Source organism: Acromyrmex echinatior, chromosome 2, assembly GCF_024713525.1.
Source record: "Acromyrmex echinatior isolate Ae372 chromosome 2, ASM2471352v2, whole genome shotgun sequence".
NCBI lineage: Eukaryota > Metazoa > Arthropoda > Insecta > Hymenoptera > Formicidae > Acromyrmex > Acromyrmex echinatior.
Genome location: NC_141853.1, coordinates 11,018,973 through 11,038,941, shown reverse-complemented (window position 1 = coordinate 11,038,941; position 19,969 = coordinate 11,018,973). Strand labels below are relative to the sequence as shown.

General features: G+C 39.5%; 1 protein-coding gene across 14 annotated transcripts in view; it reads left to right on the top strand.

The window, feature by feature from the left end:
• Window positions 1-19,969, top strand: part of LOC105148652 (bromodomain adjacent to zinc finger domain protein 2B) — a 158,960-nt gene that overhangs the window by 69,800 nt on the left and 69,191 nt on the right. The window contains exon 1 of one of the 14 annotated variants that reach the window (XM_087402858.1): window positions 9,924-16,120. The exons of 12 other annotated variants lie outside the window; for them this stretch is intronic. The gene's annotated coding sequence lies outside the window, so the exon portion shown is untranslated. Of the gene's footprint in view, window positions 1-9,923; window positions 16,121-19,969 lie in introns of those variants that run through there. One more of the 14 variants, XM_087402872.1, reaches the window with a different exon arrangement.

Sequence of the window (19,969 nt, the reverse complement as noted above, 5' to 3'; positions counted from 1 at the left end):
TAACTCGTGATAATTTTAATAGTAAAATATGTGGATCGTAAGGAACGTTGTTCTCTGTTGTTCGAATTTGACGATGAAACATCGCGAAAGCGCAAACGATATTTCTGCGTCATAATGCAGTTTATATAAGTAAGAGATCTCAGTTGTGTGACTCGCTATTGATCCCAGCGGTTACGTGAAAATCGAATTGTGCATCTGTGAAAGCTCGTGTGCGTGAATGGAGGGAAGCGAGACCGCTCTTTATCTATCCGAGGTAGCATCTGTGACGAGCATAACTAATCACTTTCATAATTCATCGCTGCACCGTTCGCTTACATCGTCCGAATATTGCACACCCGTTCGAAAATGCAACGGTTGTAAATCATACAGAGCGTTTTAGGGTTAAATTTTAACAGCGTGTTTAAAATCGTGTATTCCGAGCGCGATTTTAACGATTTTTCGTTCCTTGTTCGTTGCGAATTTTTTGCTACTAAATATCACTGTCAAATATCTTGTGTATTATTAAATATTTATCTCAGCACTAAAGCTTTTTGAAGTTGACCGAAAAACGAGTTACGAGAAAACACTTTTAAAACTTAATCCTTTAGACTCTTCTCTATTCAACACAAATATTTGTGTTAAATAAATATTTGCGTTGAATAAATATTTGTCTTATTGTTAGCGTCTCGACATTTCGTCGAGATTTGTTCTTTCACGTAAATGGTTAAAAAGACATCAGTGCGGCAGGACACTCCGTATATGTATCGGTAATACATACATCAAGTTACGTAACATACGCGCACCGTGATATGTCAATAAATTCCTCTCGCGTTCAGTTTCGCAGTAGCGAGAGGAAATGCTCGCAAGATATAAGGCCACGTCGAACGTGATCGTTTTAGCGCTTCGTACAACAATACACGTAAAGAATAGTTTTGCTGAAGTATCTAAAAATTTAGCTATATAGATACACATCTGAAAATAATTTTGTTAGATTATCAAAATAATTATATGTAGAACGCTTAAGTATTGACGATAACGCCGCAAAAAAAGTTTTGACAACTCATTTCAGCGTTTTACATAATTATTTTAGTAGTCCAATAATATTATTTTCAGATCTATCTCATTTAATTTTTAGATGTTTCAACAAAATTGTCTTTTTCGTATAAGAGATAAGTCTCGGTAGAATTATCATGTTACGTCGAGAAAAAAAGAAAAAAATAGATATGTATTACGGTTGCCACCTCTCCGATTTTTAGTAGAAGATTCCGGCTGAATTTGAATGAATCTCCGATGAAAAAAATTTCCAGCTAACCGCTTAAAATTTTAATGATTTTTTAAATGCGCGTTCATTTTTCATAGGTTTTGAAAAGAAATCTCTTCGACACGGGAGAGCCAAATTCAATTTTTTAAAAAAAGAGTCCTACAAAGAGGTAATAACTGGCATTACTGGAATACTGGTAATAACTGCGATCTCCGGAGAAACACTAGTTCGCATCGTTGTAGTTGTAAAAAATGACAAAGTCAGTCCGTAATTCTGTAATTATTGACAGTGACAGCGCGGGTATTTCTATACGTTTACGGACTAACGCTTCCCTGCTGCAGTTTGCATCTCATGTGATTTTAACGTCGCGCCTCGTGCACATTTACCGCAACGATTTTAGCGCGTAACGAGAGGGTTGCCCCCGCGCGCAATCATTTCGCGACGGTGTGCGATGACGTATGCACAGTATTGCACAGCGAATGCGGTCGGGTCGATACGTACGGGTGAATGCTAGAGTACTGGGGAGGTGAGTTTTCGATGCGTCGGACGGGAGATATGTACGAGAAATTTGGAATTCGCCCGATGTAATAATCGAAGAGCCGTGCTATGATATTCCGCACATACGCGGTTTCATTATCCGGATTGGACAGACGGCGGCGTCGGCGTCGATGTCGACGTCGGCGTCGGTGTCGGCGTCGGCGTCGGCGTCGGCGTCGGCGTCGGCGTTGGCGTTGGCGTCGACGTCGGCATCGATGTCGGTGTCGGGACTTGTGAATTTGCTCGCCGTTATCCAGGTTAATTCCGAGTTTCCGTGACACGAGTGCGTTTCAGAAGAATTATGTACACGTACGACACTTGTAATAGATATTACGAACAGACACGAGATATTTCCGTGTACGTTCGGCGAACCTCGCGGCCGCTCTGTCGTTTTACGTCGCTTGTGCATAAGCGCGGCTAAATTCATTCTTCGTCGCAGCTGACACGGAGCCTTCGCGTATCTATTTTGGTTTAATTCCGAGGCACGCAGATCCGATCGAATTGAAGCTAAAGACTCACGTTTCAAAGAAAGCATAGCGATTCGGAACAATCGCTAGCTGCGAATTAGAAAAGTAAGTTGGAGCGAGTGAAAGTGGGGCAGAGTGATGGAATTTTTAACTTCATTTTCGATTTATTCTACGCAATTTCATTTGTACAGTCTTGCACGAGAATACGATGTAAATTTTCCATCTTGATACGTATGAAAATATATACTTTTCCTCATTATCGCATATAATTTTTTAAATTTTCGAATAATTCGCAGTAAAATGTTAATAAAACAAAAGCGCGATAAATTAAATACGATATGGTTTTTACTGTTGAATATTTAAGTCTGAAAATTGCTAATTCTGTCTTATCTCTTTTTCTGCAGCAATCAAATAAGCACAAGAACGCGCGTCTTTATTATGTGTATTTTATAATTTTATGTTTTATTATGTAAATGCGCGCGTAATAAATTATAATAAGTAGTCATATGCCTGATGTTACAACGTCCGGCTATCTTCATAGAGGCGGACCGTGTAAATCGTCCCGATCGAGATCGAGTTTCCGTGATGTGAGAGCATTTCGAAGAAAATTACATACGGGACGTTCGTTAAAGTGAACGTCATTGAAAAGCGATTTCTGTGTTATGGGATTCCTGTAAATCAATCTTCAGCAACAAAGACAAAATGTGCTCGTGGTTTATTAAAGCCTAATCTGATCGTGGATAATCGAGCAAAAGAGACCTTTCTCTATCGTCATTATGAAAATTTGCGGTAAAAATTTCAATGGCGCGTAAAACGTTTCTTCTCCCTTTTCGATGAAATCGAAAACGATTTGAGCACGAAAAAAAAAATAAATAAATAAATGAGACTTATATCTATAATAATGATGTAAAATCGCTCCGTTAACCGTACATAATCGATCATTAGAGGCTCGACTGCCACGTTCTCGACACAATTTTGTTATCTCGGTCAGATCACCGGTGACAGGAGGATAATGAACTTACAGCGGTTGTCAAACTATCCGATATACGCGATCGCATTCGCTGGTATCAAAACGTGTGGTATGTATACGTCAATGTCTTAGGCAAATTAGATCAAGTTCAGCGCAACTGTGCACCTAACCAACTAATCATTATTTCAACGTAATCATTTTGATAAATCACCATCGCAGACAAAAGACTCATTAGGAACATAACGTTTATCTTCCAACGTTAATGCTGTGTTAACAGTTTAGGCATACAACGTTAAAATTATGATTAAGTATCAATATATTTTAATGTTTAACGAAAATATTATATTTATTTTTAAAAATTATGCATTTAATATTTTTCACAGAATATGCGATCAAATTAAAAAATTCTATTATCTCTCTCCAAGTAGGTAAGATTATAACCACAATTCTGAAATATGTGTCTGCAATATTTAAAAAAAATATTGGATAAATATTTCATAGCATATACAGAATCTGCTAATTTAGACTCAAATTTAGACGTCAAATTTAAAAGTAACGATTCTAGAATAAAGCACATCACATTTTAATTTTATTATTCGAAATGAATTCACAATTCGTAGCTAAATCGGGCTTTATTCATGAAATGATGCCGAACGAATGTCATCGTGGCACGGCGACGTTTCTGCGGGTATCTCTGTATATGCGTGCGTATGTACGTTTGTACGCCTCTGTATATCCGCCGCGTGTCCACGAAAAGAGGAGGGATACGCGTGGGGAGAGGGAAGGGGGGGAGGAGAAGAGCGGATCAGAACGAGAGAGAAAGAGAGAGGATAGGCAGGTAACGGAATCGAGTTTTACGCCATTCGATTCGTTCGCAGTGCGAGACACGTACGCGTTACTGGCGTCATCGCGCGTATGCACGCACGCACGCATGCACGCACGCATGCACGCACGTACGTAGAATCTTCGGTTATTCGTCGCTGCGAGTCTGCCGTGTGTGCAGGTGCCGCCAGATATGGCCATAAAAGTTTTATTTACTCGTTTACTACTGGCCCTAAAAAGCGCGGTAAATACCGGCCGAAGGAGGATCTGTAATTACGGTGATAAAATCTAAAATGCGGCAGCTCGCGATAAATGAGCGGCTTCTTCGGCCACGTTCGTTTTTCTCGCGCAGGCGAGACTCTTTTGACAATAACGTTTAATAATAGAAATAATGACTCGGCGCGATAAATCAATTATGCGAGTATCTAAGATTGATGAGCCTAGCCTCGAGCGAGTATCGAATACATGTTCAGTTAAAGAAATCGGGAGTTGACTTTAACGACAATGAAAAATTTGCTCACGCATCGAAATTTCGTTCTCGAAACTCGTCGAATCGAATCGCAACGAATTTCGCAACGAATCAGTTTCCATAATCGATAAGTGTCAGTGCGGCGTGATGCAAAAATCAGCGCGCTTCTTCGTTAAACGCTCTTTGCATACTGATTGAGTAACAAGAAGTTTCACTCCGTCCGCGAACGCAAGAGCTCGTAACGATACGATTGGACGGAAGTGGCGGATTTCCATCCTTTCCTTTCTTCTTTTTCTTACAAGAAGACAGGGCGACTCGCTCCGACGACTTCTCGTTACGCTTCGCGAACATCTCTCGACACGACGAGTCCTTGTGAATAGTGTGTCCGCCCTATAAGGATCATTCGCAACAACAAAATCGAGTTTCGCCAGGTAAAGTCGTTCGAAACGAATAAATATCTCGAAAATATATCGAACAGTTGGCGCCTTTATAGACTTTATGAATAACGGTACATCCAATTTGTGCATTGCATCCATACTTTAATCAACACATTTTATAATAAAGTAAATATTTTCAGGAAATATGTTTTTATAGGATTCTCTTTTTAGAAATATTTAATATATATTTTTGATGAAAAATAGCATAATATTCCAATTTAATATTTCCTATGCCATATATATTCTAGCTGTATAAAAGAAACCACTGAAATAAATAAGTTAATTACTCCATGAAACATTATTTTACTGTACAATAAAATAATATATAGTCAAAGAGAATCTTTATATTCTTTTGTAATTTTTGAACGTAAAATTTAGAATTTTTTAACTGCTACTTTCACAAATGACTGTTATATTTATAAAAGTAGATTTTTCAATTTTAAAATTAGATCCATTAATTTAATTCTAGACTCATTATTATATTTATTTAATTAAATAAAAAATGCTTAAAAATATGCTTATATAGATTTAATGCGTAACAACATTGAGCAAATTTATATCCTTTCCTCTAATACGCGTTACGCGGATAAAACGGATATCAAAAGAAAAACGTACAATGAATTTTATATCTACGTTAATCGTTTTAAAAGTAGTCATCTCAAACAATGTTTGATATCGCGCAATGTACACTAAAAGGTGGTAGCATTGCATTTTGCGGATGTAAGCACGCCATTCCCCTGTTATCAGAATTGAAAGTGGCGTCCGCAGATGAGCGTTGCAGGGTATGAGCAGTAAAGCGGCGAGCAGCGGCGCGAAACTTTTATGCGGCCGTGTTTCGGCGTAATATAAAGTCTTGCGATGCTTTGCTTCCGCGTGGAAGATTCGAGAGGCCATTGCCGGAGAATCCGGCATAACCAGATTGCTCCGCAATAACGTTACACCCAACGAACTTTATAAAGCACCTTCAGTGAATTCAAATTCGACCACATCCTTGCAAAAATTCGTCTTCCATCGTTTCATAATGTTACCATTCCTTATGTAAGACAATCCTTATGTAAATTTAATAAATAGGCTATAAATTTGAGTTTGTGAAACGTGCTCTCAGAAAATTGAATGTAAACAAGACCTTTTTTTTTTCTATCTGCTTTACTTCGGTTTCATCCTTGAAGGTCTGCAAATAGCTCATTTACATTCTCCCTAATTGTGCGTGATAAGCTGTTCACATCGAACCTTTGTTGATATTTTATTGACATTTTTATTCAGTTCAGAGAGGGCTATCGTTTCCATCGTGCATCGGTCGAGGTTTTCTCAGGCCCGTTGGAATACCTCGTATGTATTGGAGTAACAGCTACGTACGGTACGCACGTTCTTGCATGCGCGTGAAATCGTGCCACCGTTCCGCTCGCGCGTTAGACGCGTCGCAAAAACTGGCGGTGCATCGCGATTACGAGATGCACCGCGCGCTGCCAGATCGCGCCCGTAATCAGCAGCACCGCACGGCTGTAAAGCCCCCTGTCAGACCGTGCGATATTCCCAACCTGTTTTCTTGCTGTTACGTTCGCTCATTTTCTTGCCACGAGTTTCCTGGCTCTCGTTAGCCAGGCCTTCTCACTGCTCCGAGGCTCTGCGATCGATTTTCGACGATATCTTCGGCGTAGCGAGAATAGTAAATAAAAAAAACGTCAAAATATCATTTATATATATATATATATATATCTATTTGTATATCTGATAAAAATTCAAAAATACCATTGAAAAATTGTGTTAAGTTTAACACATATTTTACATGTCCCAAACGGTCCACTCAAATTTATGTACATTAATTTAACACAAGATGAATATTAAAAGATAACACAAATATTATTTAAGAAGATACATACAAAAAAGGTAATATTAACACAGTTTGTAAACAAATCATGAAAGCATTCTTTGTGAAATTAATATTTATGATATGTTAAATTAATACGGTTTATCTTAGAATTTACATTTTAAAACATATTTTTATATTATTTATTTACTTATTCATAAATTGTATTATTTTGACATTAAAAAACATTATGTTGAGTAATTTAACACAAACTATAAATAATATAATCACATTAAATTAACACATATTTAATTCGAATATGTTAAAATATTCAACAGAAAAGTTTTTTTTTAACAAGAAGTGAATTAACTTGAGTGGATCGTTTCACAATCCACACAAATATGAAATATTTTTTATCGTATACATTTCTGGATTAAGGACTATCGAGAAAAATTTGACTTTGATTCAATCATTTTCGTTAATATCGTATAATTCTTCTTTGGTACACGATGAAAAGTGTTACTGTTAATAAAATTATATTTTCGTTTCACATAATTCACTCGTGCGGATATTGATGAAAATTGAATTTAATTCCGCGCGTGAATACGTATATACCATTCATTAATTTTTCTCCGCGGATTTTGATCCCAGATGCAATACGGATAAACTCGCCGAACCAACATGTATAAAGGGGGAAATCGATCGTCGTTACAAATTTGTTCGTATTTGATACACGGTTTGCATTATAATTAAATTGTATTTAATCGCAGTAATTTATACTACCGACAAAAGCGAATTTCCTTTTACTTATCACTGTAAAAAGTGATCGTAACTATATTATTACTGTAATGTAAGTATGTCATAATAACCCTGTGTTGCATCAACTGGTATCGTAATCATGTGTTTATGGCTCATCGTATTCGTGACTCTCATCTTTTCATAGAGAGATTTATTATTGTTATCCAACTATCTGCAGTATTAGAACAAAGTAACTGTAGCCACATATATTGTGCTTTTCAATGTTTTAAGTGATGGATTAACTCGGGAAAGAAAACATTTTACAACTTTAAAGATTCTTTCTCTTAAAAGAAACTATTCCAAGTCATTTAAAATCACTACATCGATATATTTCGATATCGTTGTATTGTATCTTACTGGAAATTAATATTATGAGATTAACGTACGAATTTTCCGCTGTTTATACCTCGCGTATATTAATTTCGATCACCGCGAGAACGTACTTAGCGCTTATATACAACTTCGTCATTTCCGCTGGAAGCGAACATTGAAATATTTTCCAACCGGGGAAGCGACCCGTATATATTCCCTTTCCTGCATTAAATACCGCACGACCGAAACGGATGGTCGAACGGACGATTGCATTGGCAACAACGAACGGGAACGAAGCGTCTCGCGTTATCGACCCGCCCCGCCGCGCCGCCTGATATTTGGGACGAGGCTGACCGCTCGCTCGTTCGGCTGCCAAAACGCTTCTTTTTTCCTCCCCGGGCCCGAGAAACTCCGGCACCAACGGAATCCGAGGGAGAAGACGGCGTCGCATCGCTCGGCCAGTCTGCGCGAAACTGGTTTGCCCAGAGAAATCACGCTGAGTGGCTTCCAGAGAGCGTTTCGTGCTTTTAAGACCGGATCCATTCGGTCCGTCCATTCGAAGAGAACGTTCTCGCCAGACGAATGAAGGAACGAATGAACGAACGAACGAGCGAACGAGCGAGCGAGCAGCCAATGCAATGTGACGCGACGCGATGCGACGCGACGCGCGTCGTCGACATTTCGGGCTTTCAAGCCCGCGGGGGTATCGATCGAGCGCGCGCGAACGAGCCCTTCTAACTTATTCAAGGTACCGCACGATCAGCACGCCGGTCTCCGCGTCCATTTTATTTACGACGACGACGACGACGACGACGACGACGACGATGAGACGAAGCCACGGGACGCGAGAACGTCGCGTTTACCGCATGCATCCCAGGGGAAAAAAGAAGGGGACTTCTCGATAATATATATTTGCGACGAAAGAGACGAGAAAGTATGGCCGAAAAGCTCGATTTACGTCGCAAAATGTCGTATTTGCGGAATAAGATATATACATACAATTCATTATTACTCCAGTACGTCAAAATTAATGAGGGAAATCATTACTTGCAATTATATGGTTTTGCAAACGGAAGATGCACTTCTAGTTTCGTTAACTCTTTGATATAATCGAGATTGTTTCATTAAAATCTCATTTTGCAGTTGATGTGAAAAGGATAGCGAGAATAATTGACTATACAATTAGAGAGAGAAAGAGGGGGGGAGTCAGTCGATATTTTGAAGCGAAGATAAACTTCCATTTTCGCTAAATAAAGCATTAACGCTCGCTGCTAGAGTTCTCACTGCAGCCTCGATTTGTGATTCAATTATTTAAACATAGCGATAATTATGTAAGAGCGAAGAGAGAGGTTTTGCTTTCGCGCAAGATCGCTGCAATTTATTTTTGGAAGAAAATCGAAGTAGTTTACGTCGATCAACGACGAGACCAATCTCGAATTCCAAACTGATTGATCATTCGCTTGACGTCATTTACGAATAATTAGAGTATAATTTCAGCAGCGTGAGCCAAACGACGATAATCTCACTTTAATTGATGGCACAAGATTCTAATTATTTTTTCTCATTTATCTTAATATTGATTTAGATTAGCATGAATTTGTACTTAATTTTTCAAAGCTGTTGGTCGACAAGATGGGACTCATCGACTTTTACGTGACGGATAGGAATTAGACGGCAACAATTAATAACTTATTCGCAATAAATATTTATGCACTTCTTTCATACACGTGGTCTCTTGATCATCCAGTGGAACGCGTATTGCCGGAAACGAGCTTTCGAGTTTAGCGTAGATTATTAGATGTTGCACTCTATAGTCTATAATTCTACTGCACCTCCATGCAATCTTCGCAATATCATATCGACATTAGTATCTCTGAGATTGTTGAGATATGCTTTATAAGGTGTCAGCCGCGCTAGTTTTCATTTACGGTAATATCCTTGTTATCATGCTAATAATAAAACAGAAAATTATATTTTAAATACATAAACTACGAATTTTAAGGTGATTATGCAGAAACGAATGAAAGTAAAAAAAAATCTCATTCGAAAAAAATATATATACAATATATGTATATTTTATATATTCGTGAAAGTATCATTGCGGATTTCAACGATGCCATTTTTAACAAATAAAGGATAGGATATTTTTTCTAATAAAAATAAAAAATGGTGAAATGGGGGGAGTCTTTTTGCAAATGAATCTTCATGTTTTCACATATTTTAATTTATTTACAGAAATTGCATTAATTATTGTACAGTGCATATCGTAAAACATCGTGCGTCTGTATTTCGATATTTCCGCAAAAATTGTCCACGTACAAATAAATGTGTAGAGAGAAATTCTTTGTCGGATGATATTTTCAGGACATATTGCGCGGAAGATACTGCAGCGGGAGATTCCACAACGAACGATCTCGCGAGATACATGTAATATTCGCGTACAGGATAATAAAATTTCGAACATTGCCGCGCGTAACGGCGTAGCGGAATCGAGCGGATTTTTGTCACCACGGCCGTTCATCGATAATGATGACTCCCGATGCGGCGCGTTCGCGGCGACCGATATTCACAAGCACACTGTATAAACACACTGACTAACGACCGAGCTAATTAAGCTTAATTACGGTTGTCCTGCCTATTAATTAATCCGTTGCCTCCCTCTTTGCTCCGCGCACCTGTCGTGAGTGCGGCCGATCCGCCTCGGATGTCGGCCTTTTAAGGTGCATTTATATGTGGGCACGAGAGAGAGAGAGAGAGAGAGAGAGAGAGAGAGAGAGAGAGAGAGAGAGAGAGAATGGATTTCGAATAGATTCGTTGTAGCGTAAACGGTGATTGAGAGCGAACGCGAACTCGATTGTTCGTGCTCGTTCCTATTGTTCCCCAGCGATATTTTATATGACACTAACGACATTCGGCGGTGTCTTAATTATTAAAAAATATCGCGAGGCAATAGCGAAAAATTATGAATCGTTGTGATGTCGCAACTTTCAAGTTGTAAAAATCCGTTGAATAACATTTTACATCTCGCTATTCAACAATGTTCATTTAACGAGAACGAAAATGTAATTAATTATTACGTTCTAGTATAATGTAAAGATATCAATAGCGGTTTGACAACATTTTGATTTTATTGAATAGTAAAATAACAAGGGAATCCATTTTACCAATAACATAATATTCAAGTCAAACTGTATCACTGGCCGACAGATTTGTTTGCAGTACAAGTTTATCTTTACACATCGCGTGTGGAAATATACGCGCTGTTAAATCGGTATTCCTCTTCGTCGTCATCGTAAGTACATTGTAACGAGATTCATGAATATTTAGTTAACTCGTGATTATAGAAGGGCGTCGGCACGCGGCATAATCATAGGAAAACACGCGACGTAAAAACTCTGACGAACCGATTTCGTAATTAAATAGTACCAAGAATACAATTCTAAAATTACTTGTATATCGTGTGATTGTGATATTGTGTTGCATAAAAATAGATAAATGTTAACTAAGGAGATCGGAAGGAGATGTCACGTTATATAAAAAGACTTTATTTTTAAAGGGATTTTAAAAAAGAAGCAGATATAGTGTTCTAATTTCTGTTCTATTCTGATCCGAATTTGCAAGAATATAAAATAATAATAATGCTATATTTTTACACTATCGGAGGTATGATTTATATTACAGAACAGATCAAAATGAAAAAAAGAATGTACACGGAGAGAATTTTCTTTTAAAATTTACGTTTAAAATATGACAGTTGCGACACAATATAATATTTTCAAGATTTTTACCATGCTCTTCAGTAAATTTAATTAGGCTTATTTTATATTTTATTGTAGTTTTATTAAATGAATGAGAAAGATTTACGTGAAAAATTCTCCGAAATACAATGCTGTCCCACGACTATTATATTTTCATGGTAAACTTTAAAAAAAAAAAAACTTCTTTCCGTGTAATAATTCTTTATTGTAACGCACTTTCGTAACACTAAATACAATTTCTAATTCGTATAATACAATACGTCGTTAATTTATGAAATATATTATAAAAAAATTGAAATTTAATTTCAACAATTTTTTAGATACGTTGGAATTATCGTTTTTCGTGATACTGGCTTTTAATTATCGCTTCATTCGTTAGTGAATCAAACGATAATCGGACGAACGTAAAGAGCGCGTCTTTCTGGGAGAATCGTCGCGCGTCAAGCTCGGATAATAAATCCGCGGTGGCGGGGACCACGGGGACGAAGCGTCAAATAAACGTGCTCCGACGGAGCCGAATCGATCTTCTGCCTCGGCTGCCTCCCCTTCTCTTTCGACCCCTCGCGCTAATTCGTATTCTCCGCCGGTTGCAACGCGCGTCGGTTGCAGTTCTGGAGACACTCGAGCAGGAACCTGACCGGTTCTCTTCGATCCCCGAATCGACAGAAATTCTTTTTAGTAAGTATAATTCACATATGTAGTAAAGTCACATATGTAGTAACGTTAGAGGTTCTTCAGAGTTTTAATCGTTAATCATTTCTTCTAATCAATTCAAATTCTCAAAGATAAGCTTTTATAAATAAATACAGAATAATTTCTAAGTGATAAAATCGATGAAAGAACCTTGAATTAGAATCAAGCGTATTGAACTATTATAAAAAAAATCATTGCGTTTTGATGAAAGCTTTTTAGAAGTTAATCCGCGTAAGTGGCGTAAATGCGCGCGCCTTTACTCTTCGTTACGTCTTTTAAAGGTACTATCTGTTTGTGTCCCACGCGCATTCCTCTTCCTTCCTTCTTTAACTTCGCGATCTTTAACGCCGCGCGGTCGGGTGCACGCGTTGCGTTGAATCTGCAGATCGAGATCATCGACATTCTCGCCGCCGGGGAAAAGGCTGACGGCGGAAGAGGCTGCTCGTTTTATCGTTAGTGCCTCGTTCGTGGAACACGTTCCGCGGCCGGACAACCTCGGAATGTTTGCATTCCTTACTCCTCGTTCCTTATCTCCTCGATGACCATCCTCGGCGATCGCGGTAGCACATTTTCCATTTACACCTTTTTAATGTGCATTGCATCTTTTATACAGAAATTATCGGTGAATAACACCGCAGGGTAAAAAAATTAAAAGTTAACAATTAGATTATAGAACGTCTGTGATTATTTTTGTTTGGACAGCTTCTTTATTTATTACGAGTTTAGACTGCTCCGTAGATGATTAATGTTATCTTTTACCCTTCGTAGTCATTATATTACTGGGTCTTTTTTAACCGAAATTTCACTCAAATTTCTTGGCATAAATTTCAATTTTTGTTAAATAGAGATTTTAACATTTCAGTTAAATAACTATTTGGCAATATAAAATAGAGATGTTGAAAAGTAATTCTGAATTTTTCTAGATTTTCTTAAAAGTCTAGAAATACAGTAAAAAAATTTAGGCTGGGCAAAAAAGTGTGTCTACGAAGGGTTGATAGCAAAAGTTGTTTGCTTCGTCAATAAAACTTGTCAAACGGCACGAAAAGTTTACGAGTATATATATTTATATTTATCGAATAATTTACGTTTAAAAGTAGTTCATTAATTTCCTTAATCATGCGAAAAAACCTCAACGTGTCACTTCACCACGATACAACTACTAATAATGCGGTCAGTTGAAAGAGGAAAAAAATGACGGCGGTGCGTAGAGTTAATACCCCTTTTTACGGCATCGTTGGCTCGAGAGATTTAGCGGTTACACCCCGTAGTACATCGTAAAGTCCGAACATACGAGCAGGGGGAGCAGGAAAGAGATGGCATGAAGGGTATCGGCAGAGGCGGCAGGCAGGCAGGCAGGCAGGCAGGCAGGCAGGCAAGCAAACAGGCAGGCAGGCAGGCAGGCAGGCAGACAGAGGCTTCGATCGAATTTCTCACTCACGAAATAATCCGCAGGTCCACCGGTTTCACATCGACTGCCCTGACGTGTATCCCCCCTCCTCTCCCAAACCCTCTTCTTCGTCCTTTTCTTCCCTCGTGAGCGCCCTTAGTCCCTTAGTACAATATCCCTTGGTTTCGAATCCATGCGCTCGAGAGTCCGACCGCCCGGTGACGTGCGCAACTTGACTGCACGCGCGTGCATATCGGCACCGCGGCTGCCGCGCCGTAGTGCTTCGGTAAGCTCGTATAGGGTGAGGCGGAAGGCACTGCACGCATATTTCCGAGCGTGACGCACCTTGGACGCTGTAGCTGGGCTTGGCTCGAAAGATATCGCGCTGCTGCTTTCTCTCTCTCTCTCTCGTCTACGCGCACGTGCGCGCGTGTGTGCCTGCATACATCTCTTCTTTCTTTCTGCCTTCGACACGGGAGTGTGCGTGCGTGCGATACGTACGCGTGTACGCATACGGGGTGTCTCGAGCCATATCGCGTCTCCTTCGCCTTTAACTGCTTTCGAGTTCGAGATCGCACCTTTGTCGTGGATTCGGTCGCGCAGAGGACAGCGCTCGGGGTTCATTGCACCTTGACCGCAACGCACGCGTCTTTGTTTGTTTCGTGCCAAGTGAATTTTCTCATGGAGATAAAACGGTAGCGCAAGCGCCGGTGCGGGCGGTGAAATAACGAATCCTCGAACTCGGAACGAATTCTTTCATTCGTTCGTTTATATTCTCGTTCAGCGAGTTTTCATACGTCAACACTCGATTTTCTGTATCGCTTATGTTCTCCATTCGATGATCGACCGCTCTTTCGGCTCTCTTTTTCTCGTCTATCACGGTTATAACTCTCGGGACACCCCGTACATGCTCGTGCGAGAGCGTGCACAAGGAGACGAAAGGAGCGCGAGGCAAGACGGAGACGCGGAATGGGAGAGAACGAAGGGAGCATGGAAAGGAAGAGAGAGAGAGAGAGAGAGAGAGAGAGAGACAGAGGGGGAGAGGGAAGAGTGGTGAAAAAAAAAGGGAGCGAGAGACACGATGCGACACGCACGGAGTGTAAACGGATACACGGCGCACACGATTAACCGCGTCGCGTCGCGTCGCGCCGGTTCGTCGTTTCAGTCGGAGGAGTCTTTATACGACTGCGCCAGGCCGCTCTTTGCCGGCTGCCAACCGGTACGTTAACCGTCGAATAACCGGCAGTGACCGCGCTCGCACTGTCGACGTGTGGACTCGTGGAGTGTCCCTCGCCGTCCGTGAATTCCTCGAGCGAATTGGTATGAATCCTTCGTCAACGCGAACGTCAATATGTTAATGATCGTTAAATCTATTTTCTTTGGCTGAACCAGTGGGAACTTTTGGAATTTTTAAATTAGATTGATGTACGTTTGATATTGATGTTCTATGTAGTGCAGTTTAGTGCAGAAATAAAAAGTAGACCTTTTGAGTCACGAGACTCTTTGAGTGATTGAAAGTGTCGGAGTGTTAATTATTGTGAAACATACAAGCTTGCCAAAACTACGAATGAGAGAAATGGAGGTAATAAATGATCGAGATCTTGATGTATTGAGATGTTTCGTGATGTGAAATCAAATTTAGATGATAGATTTAAGCAAATTTGCCTTGAACGAACGGTGATCTGTAGAACGTAATTGAATGAATGACGATTAGAGATTGAGTGAAATAACACGTGACGCAGCTCTTGGCAAGTCTCTGGACTATGAATTGTTTAACGAAGAAAGAGCCTTGAAGAGATAGCCTCGTGAAGAAAATTCTCGGCATACACCAGCATGCGCAGTGCCGCACACGGACTGTTTTACAAATGCAGAAAGTTTGCAATCTCGGTAACGGAAAATCGAGCTCGCAGCACCGTGCTATCTCCCTCTAATCTCTCCGTGCGCTCTTAATATCGCTCCTACATATTTGCTTAATATCTGCTTTAAAAAAAAAAAAAAAAAAAAAAAATTGGAGAATTACAAAATTCCTCGCGCATACCGCGCGTCGTGTCGAAAGAAGTCGACGAAGATTATACGTTGTGTTTTGTAAGCAACTCTGTGTGTTAATTATGCTACACCAACGTGACAACATACCACTCTCGGCTTCCGGTCGCAACCAATTTCTACGCGGTAATTGATTCGAGATGGTCGTGCGAATGCATTATTACCGGGCTGGACATAACTTTTTAATCGCGCCGGCAACGAGTGACAACGAGTTATTGTGCAAATAATGCCAGTGTGAATAATCGTAATATGCTAACTTGTGTCAATCGTGGATATTAATCATTCTCCTAAATTCGTTTCGCGCTGAGAAACATTAGAGGTCAACACAACCTGTTGCACTTTAACCGAGACATACTGCCGATTTAAATAATTGCGCATTAGTAAGTATATCTTTCTATTTTGTGTGTGTTCTTTTTTTATTCTTTCAACGCGAAGAAACATTCCTGATTTATTTTGCTTTACATCGATGAGCGTGTATTGTGTATCATTGCGAATTACATCGAGCAAAATATTCAAAAACGATCCACGTTAATGACTAGATTCTACTTTCTTTTCTTTTTTTTACCGATTATCTTTTCATGCAGATTTATTCTACCATTAATAATCTGCCCGAATACACGCATGGAATACCTACATCCGTTTACTATCTGCTTTAAAACTCGCGTTCCGTCGAAAACGAGATATCTCGAATTATATGTATTCGCGTGTCGAAGTTAAAAGCTCACACGGGGTGCAAATTTTATCATTTTATAATGAAGCATACGAATAATTTCCTCGACAAATATTACATTGTACGGAGGATGTTCTGGATTTCTCACATTTATTTTATTACCAGAAACGCTTTATTTAACATCGCAAAAAAATTTAATGACCGCATCACTTGTTTATGCATTATCATGAGAATTCCCTCGCCGTTTCTATTTTAAATTTATTATTCGTATTAGTATTCGCCGCACTCCCGTTTTCGGCGAAAGGAGACACGTTTGTTGGAAGGACCGGCAGTGTCGTAAAATCGGAACGATGGCGTCGTGACTTGTCGTGGATAATTTCGCGACGAGAATACTCGCGATGCACCTGGAGGTATACGTGGAGATACGTCGCCGCGCCAGGTCTCAAACGGCTGTAACGTCTGCCGCGGTCTTTGACCTCCTGCCTGGTGCAACCCAGAAGCCCGCGATGAGACTGCATCGTTCTGAAATCGGTGCGCGAATCGAGTAACGGAAATGGGACGTACTAAAAGTGCCACTGGCTTTTTATCTATTTAAACCTGTTATTTATTCTGGATGTCGCTCCGCGCGACGTCCATCGCTAACGGTGCAACTGTGAAGAGGGAGATGCGACGGAAAAATCGCGCAGAAATATTCGAAACGTGCTTTTAACCGTAAAAAAAAAAAAAAACACTTCATCTTTCATTAAATAAACCTTCCTGCGCGTTTCAAAGCGTAATTTTTTAATCGCGCGTGATCAGAGAGTTTCCACGAGGAGTTTGGAATCGTATTTTGCGGTTATCGCAATGAGGAAAGTATCGGTTCTGTGCTGAGAATTTTGTTAGCCAGGCGAGGCCTCGAAAACGAGGTGGAAAAGTGAGGAAAAAAAAAATTCTATCGCCGCGAGCCGATTGCCAAAGTGCATTTTCGGCCGTAATGCAATGCGCCCTCCATTACGGTTATGATTTAACAAGCGTTTGCGGCATATCTCGCGTGCGTGCGTCGCGAGGAAAACATGCGGGGAATGGCGCGCGCGTATTCTGCGTTCGACGAACTTCTCTCATAAACGCGGCACGAAAGTTGCCGCTGGCTGGTGCTCGTTTCGCGCAATCGCCCGCGGTGATGCGAGCAGTCGCATCGAGTTGTCGATATTGCGAACGTTATCCCCGCTCGAATCCACGAGGAAGAGGGAAACGCATAAATTAGGATGACAATTATTACGGAACGGTTCGCGAAGTTCGCAACGACAGGTAATTAATCTACGCGAAGGATCGGGAAAAATTGGTTGCTTGCGCAAAATACTCAGAGTTGCCATGAAATTGGAAATGTTAGGGAAATTGAAAACGGTCAGTGGAAGGTCGCAGAATTTTACACAAAATTTTTTAGAAAATTAAAATTCCTGAATTCAAAGAAGTTTAATATAGGTGTACACATCACATCTACGCGGTTTTTGAAATATTACCAACTTGGCAATTAAATCCAAAGAACTGTCAACAACGGTAATTTACATTGCTATCTTAAATTGCTGCCTCGACAAAATATTTGATGGTTTCCAAATCAAATTTAAAATAGAAAAAAATTTCAAAGTATTACTGAGAACATCACGGAAAGGGGAAATTATGAAAATTTGTCTGAAAAAATTATGGAATTTTAGGATGGAAGGAATTCGTGACAACCCTGACACCGCTCTATAAGCACGATCGATGAACTGAACGAAAATGAGCTGAGAAAAAAGTAAGAAAAAGATATGTGCTGCTGTAAAATGGTTTTGCGGCATTTTCACAACACATCATTGCGGTTTGCGATTTTTCGTTTAATCCTCAATAGCGAAACTCGTATAATAAGCTTATATGCTTCACGCCACCTGAATTCTGACGTTACGTTCTTTTTATTGCTGCGCAAACGATAACACGTGGATGCGTCCTCCGTGTTCGTTCGCTCTTATTTCAAAAGGGGAAAAAAGAAGGTTCGACATCGGGATCGAAATGCAATTTCTTTTCTACCCTTACGTTTTATTTTCATATCTCATTGTGTCGCTAAAGCATCGCGTGGAGAACTCGGTGCCGTGCACCGACGGTGTGACGGTTTCGCGTTTTTGCAATGTGGAGACGCCGGTTTTCGCGTGCTCGCGTGACCCGCGACACATCGCTTGATAAGGGGGATAAAGGGGGATAAAGGGGGATAAAGGGGGACATGGGAGGGAGAAAGTGCTAACTCACATTAATTGCGTTTTGAGGCAAACGCGAGCGAAAAGTTTGATTAAATTCACCGCTTTCGTTTCTCAAGATTCTTAAGCACTTTATCTATCGTCGTACGTAATTATCCGTCTCGTAATAAGTAAAACATTGTAAAAAAATACAATTCTCTTACAATGTTGCCTCATGCCCAATGCGTCGTTAAATCATTCAGCTGACGGAGATTGTTATTTCTAATGAGAATCCAGCACGCAAAACTCGTACGTTTTGAGAATTAGCTCTAATTCTCCATTTATTTTCCTGACGGATTATGTAACATATAAAAAATATATAGATTTTTTGTGGAGGGGGGGGGGGATTCTTAATAATAGCGATCTCAAGTCTTCAAATAACTATTTTCTGGATAAATTATACTACCGTATACAGATTAGAATTTTTTTTCTTCAAAATATTGATTTCCAATCGAGTCACTTCGTTCCAACTTTCCATCAACAGTTTAATGTACGCTTTTAAATAATGTATGCTGAATGCAACGTTGAGCTTTTTATAAACAGCGATTGGCGCGTAACGCAACGTTATTGCAGTTTGAATAATTTAATGAGATCCAACGCATGTATAATATTCCTGATAATAAGCGGTTCGATTTACGGTACTCTTAACGCGCCCAATAAACCGCATACTGCATATGTAAACGTCCAAGGAGTAGTTTACGATTGATTTTAATTACGATGATGTTCGCATACATATGCGAGTGAAAATGCGCAAATGTTTTTACAACGTAATTTCTATTATCGGTTGTAATTGAAGATTTCATAGGATTTGTTCGTACGAATAAAATCTACACTGTTAAATCTATAGTGTCAAATTTGACCTAATGAAATCGCCACTGCTCCCTTTCAATATATCGTTATTTTATACCAAAACAATAGTCAAATTTAAAACTATATAGTGTGTCAATTTGACACCACGTAGCGTCAAATTTGACACTATATAGTGTCAAATTTAACCGTTGTTTTACACATTTGTACAAAGTAACAATATATTGAGTAGGAGAAATGGCGATTTAATTTAGGTTAAATTTGACACTCTCTATAGATTTAAGCGAAAAAAAAAGGCAACAGCGTGTGTTCAGTTTTAATAAATTTAATTAATTGCGTTAGATTGAGAGTACACCGATCAGGAATTTTAAAATTAATTTCATTCAGATACTATTTCATAAATATTCAAAAGAAATAATTTTTTATACTGCTCATGATTAGGCTGACATTTTTTTTACTGATTCATCAATTAATAATTTCCTTTAGATTTATCTTGGATAGATAATCTT